The sequence below is a fragment of the Olea europaea genome, unplaced genomic scaffold, assembly GCF_002742605.1.
Source record: "Olea europaea var. sylvestris unplaced genomic scaffold, O_europaea_v1 scaffold1031, whole genome shotgun sequence".
In the NCBI taxonomy this organism is placed as follows: domain Eukaryota; kingdom Viridiplantae; phylum Streptophyta; class Magnoliopsida; order Lamiales; family Oleaceae; genus Olea; species Olea europaea.
This window is the reverse complement of record NW_019227643.1, coordinates 293,271-299,486: the sequence shown is the minus strand read 5'-3', so window position 1 is coordinate 299,486 and position 6,216 is coordinate 293,271.

The following is a 6,216-nucleotide window of genomic DNA, read 5'->3' as shown; positions in this document are numbered from 1 at the left end:
GAATTGATCTAAATGAATATCAAAAATAGTTAAAGTTACATCAAATGCGTTTCTTAAAAAGTTTACAAAAAAAATATATTAATAGTATAATTAAAAAAATTAAAATTAAAATTAAAAAAATCCTTGTCTGTGCAAAGTCAACAACTGTGGGCACAAGTGACCATTAAGTCCTCAATGTGTTAATTAGTGTAAGGTGGGATTTTCAAGGGTAAAGTGGGAAAACAATGTAAATGAGGGAAAAAAAAGGACAAACCATTGTAGCAAAATCGGATAAATTGGATTCAAGTGTGAAAACGGCTGTGACATAAATGAACAGTACCAAAAGTCTCTCTTTTAAGAGAGTAAAGATATATATTAAATAATGAAGTGAGAGTATTTGATGTGATGTTTTAAAGTTTTTGTACTATTTTTTTATCTAGTCAAATCAATTTTTAATGAAAGAATATTTGAATTATCTAAATGGAAAAAAATGTCCAAAATTTTCCAAAATTGACAATTTTGCAAAGACTTAAAAAAGGTGACTTTTTGTAAATGCAAAGTCAAAAATTGACTATTTTGGTAATTTTCACATAAAAAAATATGGATAAATGTGTATTATTATTGATTAATATGAATTTGTGTTAATAAAAAATGGTAAAAGAAGTTAAAAATGAACATAAACATATATATATATATCTTCTTCTTCTCTGATAAAACCCTAATTTTTCTCACCTTCTTCATTTTCATTGATCAAGAAAATTTTTCTCTTGCATTCATAATCCATTTTGAGATGTTAGTTATTAGAAATTTTTTTTATTTTACTTCTATAGTTTAATGTCTTGTAAATATTAAATAAAACTTTGACATATTTATTTAAAAATTTTGAAACTATTATTCATTGATTTCTTTATTTTTGAATCCTTCACAAATGTGATTATCACCATTATGGTTTTGAGTACTTTCTTTCATTCAAACCAAATAATATTTTCATTAAATGTTTCTTCAATGATAAGGCCAATCTGACCTTTTTTATCTAGCTCAATACTAATTATCACACTTAATGTGTTCTGCTGAAGAATCTGTTCCGCCCACTGTCATCTGCTTCTCGACATTTTCGACGGTTCAACTGTCGAATTTGACATTTACAAACCGTCGGGTTAAACATTTGAAAAGTCAAACTCGACATTTACAAACTGTCGGAATATGTAGTTTTACTATCAAATTGAACACTTAAAAACGATGGAAAGTCTTGATTTGACCTTTTACGAGATTCATCATGTTGCATGGGGAAAAGTTTGTTCATGTAGATAACGAATAAAAGTGGAGAGGGGACAAAACCACTTACATTCTGGTTCCGACAAGTAATACCGTAACCGGACTTTTGTTAATGTTGAAGGACAAATTTGATCTTCTTGATCCTCGCACTCAAATTAAAATGAAAGCCAATTAGTGTAATGCTTTTAAAGTCTAAGTGTGCTTGTATCACCCACACTTGATCTATCATTTATGAAAATTGTATACATTAAATCGTGTGTACCATTTCATCTTGATTGAAACATGGTACGCACAACATTTTAATGCAAACAAAGAAGTGCTCATTATGTTTTGCAAGAAAATGATGTCCAATGATATTACCATGATTTACGAACGTTTTCGATTGATAATAGTCATTTCAATCGTGCTTATTTTCAATTGGATACCAATTTTAATTGATAAATTAAACGAGTTTCGAAAGAAAGGAAGTTATAAAACGCACCAAAAACTATTTTTATGTACACAACCTTGGTCAAGTATCGAACATGATATGACCGTTGTTTTGTACTGTGGAGTAGCTCCATGACCCTATTTAAAAAACAAGCTACTACTCTTTACTATCTACTATTCCTTATTATAAACATTTTCTGTACAAAACACAAACAGTTTCCTTTGTCTATATCACATAAATAGAACCAATAAATGCAAAATTATATACATAAATAGAAAACAAAATGTTCTTCCCTGCAGTTGCCACATTCATCAGAAGTAGACCGTTGTGAAGATAGCTCTTTCTTCGACAACGAAATCATTTGGTTCCACCTCCAATTATAACAAGAATATGTGTACCAACACTTTGAGGATCATTCAGGTCATGAGTATGAATCTGCTCATATGTCATCATACATTGGTAAAATTAGTATTTTGAGATAAAGCACATAGAAAACAATGTGAAGAAATGCAATAACGTTCACCTTGTGTGCAAAAACAATCTGATCATAATACATAATATAACTCAATTGATTCATACAATCTATCGTAATCTGAATTCATCCATATTTTTTAAATAAGCAACTTCCCAAAAAATATATTTGAATTGCACATGATCTGAAAATTATGAAGAATGAGTCGTAACGGTGGTGGCATCGTTATACAAATAAAAACGTGAAGCACAAAAATATAACCACATATAAACAAATCAGTCACATGTGAAACGTTCGGATGGAAAAAATCTAACCATATACGGACAAATCAATCAAAAAATTATGAGATCATAACATTTCATATATGTTCATACAAAACACTCGTGCAATGTTAGAATGAACCAAAGTTTGACTTGTAGAACTGAGCGGAGGGAAGGACTGAACTTTCGTTCTCGACAGTTCATCTGTCGACTATTTCATTAGTCGAGAATTACTGAAGCTAACTATCGTTAGGTGCGATGACATTTCTCTACATTAGTGAACTGTCGACAGATGAACTATTAGGAAATCTACTTTTCACCTCTAAGAAAATAGGTATTATTAAATATTATTTCACTCCATATTCGAGCATAACAAAACATTAAAACCACAGGTATACTGTCAACTATCTAGCAAGAGTTCAACCCAAATACGAGTACCTCCCACAACAAATGGATTCCAAGTGATGGTAATGTTATTTCCACATCACACAAGTACCTAAATTATTAAAATGAAATATATGTCAAGTGTCAACCTAGATTTTCACCCAATGTTGAAACATCCAAAATACTTGAAATCTGGACTTTGAAAGTAAAGGAAGAGAATAAATATTAAACTGGAACCCTAGATAATTTTTTCCCTCAATATTAGTGTTGGCACGTGTAACGTGTGCATATAAGCATCACTAATAGAATATGTCTACAAAAGAGAAAATTGAAATTTATGACATGAAATTGTAGAAAGTAGGGGAAAAACATTTCTAACCATAACACAGCCAAAAATTATTCAAAATATCCAAAAAAATTATAGGATATTAAAAGAATTTTAACCTCTTTTTAATCCAAGCTCCAGCTCTTATTTTAATCCCAGCAAAAAGCTCCATTTTTTCGCATCTCATAAACCCTTTACAGATGAAAATATTACAAAAGCTGAGTAAAAAAAACAAGATTTTTCTCTCTTGGATTGAAGCCCGTAATGAGAGAAATGAGAGAGAGAGAGAGAGAGAGAGAGAGAGAGAGAGAGAGTTAGAGTTGTTTGAATGAGAGAAATAAAATTCATCTCTTTTTTTCCAACTTTTCATCGTTGAAATTGACAAGATTTTTATATCATTTCTTCCATTGGGTCAAATCTCATTTAATTAGGACATGTATGGAATTTGAAATTATTTTCAGGGGCAAATATGTCTTAAAATGACATTCTTGCAATGTTTTAAAAAAGTGACATTTTTGTAAATATCTTGAGAAAAATTGACATCCTCTGCAATTTTATCTTATCTTTTTTGTTATAAAGCTTAATAAATGAATAGTAAATGGGGAATTGTTTCTTTTAATATAGTAGGGATTTGTTGTTTGTAAATGAATAGTCAAATTAAGGATAAGATGGGAAAAGAAAATGCTTCCTGAATTAATAGTGCAGGCATGATTCCCTCTTTTAAGAGAGTAGAGATTTAGCCTTTTTTGATAGGGACAAAAATCAAATTTTTAGTAAATTTTAATAAAAATAGATGAAATATGTGATTGAAAAATAGTGAAACCATAAAATAAAATATGAGGTTTAAATTAATTATTAATTATTAATTTAAATTAAAGCCTAAATTTTAATTTCATTTGGCAAAACAGCACCCATACCACTGATCAGCTCCACTGAGAAAAAGGATATTTCAGTCATTTTGTCTCGTCTTTCCCATTTTGACAATTGACCCTACTGTCTATTGACATTTTTCTCTGCATAATACGGAAGTTTTGACCTGTGGGAAAAATGGGGTACTTTTAAGTTTGGCTTTGTCAAACCAACCATTTTCCATTTTAACCAAAAAAATCTAACATTCATCACAATGGCCATTTCTTGTGTAAAAGACAAAAACGCCCTTAAATGAGTTATATAATTACAAAAATAGAAATATGGTAAAAAGACAAAAATATCCTTAAGTTACAAATAAAAATCCAAACACTTCTCAATTGAAATTTGAAAACGAAGTCAGTCTTTTCATCAGTTTACTCTAACACGATAAAAACTCTTTCATTTTTCATCCACTTCAACCTCAAAATTTCATGAACTTATCAGTTATCAACCTCAACAGAAAAATTTCATTAAATTTCAGCACTTCAATTCGGTAAGTATCTTTTCCTAGTATTTAATTTTATTTTTATTGAAGTCGTATATTTTTTTTAAATGGTAGAAAAAATAATATTAGAGCCAAAATTCAGGCCAGCACCGATTTGACGTCGGAACTCATTCGATAACGGACGAACGGATGGTTCGGAGTAAACGGACGGTCCGTAATGGTTCGGACCGTCCGTTTGTAGACTCCCCCGCCCCTCGATTCTGATAATTTTATTTCTGATAATTTGTTCTGATATTTTTAATTTGTAATGCAGATATGAAAAAAGCATGTGTCCCAATCTGTTATTTCGGCGAATTTCAAAGGAAAGAAAATGGTCAATGGGAATGGAAATTGACGAGTGAAGGAGAAGGGGTTGCTGCTATTTCGATAACAAAAAATACTTCGTTTACAGAAATGTACAGTGAAATACAAAACATGCTTAACGTCGATTCCTTTCAGTACGATATGGAATTGGGATTTTTATTTCAAAAACATTCAACAATTTCGATTCCACCTTTGAAAGTTACTTCTAAAGCGCAAATAAAGCATCTAATTCAATTGAACCAAGGTCGAAAGACGACTCCTATTTGCGTAAGTTTGTTGAAGAAAATGTCATCGAGGGTGAACACGATGTTTTTTATGGAGAGGATCGTAATGAGAATGATTTTTGGGATACTGTTGAGATTGCTCGGGAGGATGATGTGGTTATTCTTGGGGCAGTTGCTACTCACCATGATGTCACCGTTACACGACGTTTTTTATTGAAATCGGTGGGCAGAATCGCTTCAAGTATTTTTTTTATGGCTCTTGGACAATGCATTAGAGGTTTTCGAAATGCGATGCGACCTCTAATTCTAGTTGATGGTACAACCCTAAAAGCTAGATATGAAGGAAAGTTGATTATTGCTACTTGTCAAGATGCCAATATCTAAATTTACCCTCTTGCATTTGGCATTGTCGATGGAGAGAATGATCTAGCAATGCATTGATTCTTCACGAAGTTGAGAGAAGTAATTGGGAACATCGAGAACCTTGCATTTGTGACTGACCAGGGGCAGTCAATAATAAATGGTATAGCCGAAATTTTTCCAGAAGCACGTCATAGTTATTGCATGTACCACATTCAGGGCAATCTGAAGACTAGGTACCGGGGCAGTGGCATCATTGTATTGTTTAGGAGAACTGCAGAAGCTTGTAGTTTTGAAGAGTATACAAAGTTCATGGGCGAAATAGAACATAAATCAGAAAGTGCATGGGAATATCTACCAGATATGGGGGTCGAACATTGGGCACGGTCACATTTTCCAGGACGTCGATACAACATGATGACGTCGAATAATGCAGAGTCGCTCAATGCATTATTCAAGAAGGATCTAGAGTTACCGATTCTCGCAATGATTGAACATATTCATAGCAAGTTGCAACATTGGTTTTATGACCGACGTGAAGAATCCCAAAATTGCGCGAGTGTGCTAGCTCCTGCACAGGAAGATCGATTATTCAAAACTTTGGAAGTGGCAAAAACTCTATTTGTGGAACCACTAGATCAATTTCACTTCTCCGTGAGATGCGGGCGCAATGTTGGATACATTGTAGACTTGAATGACAATACCTGCACGTGCAGAAAATTTCAGTTGGAAAGTTTTCCATGTGCACATGCTGTCGCAGTGGCTATGTATAGAGGATTTCCACCACACA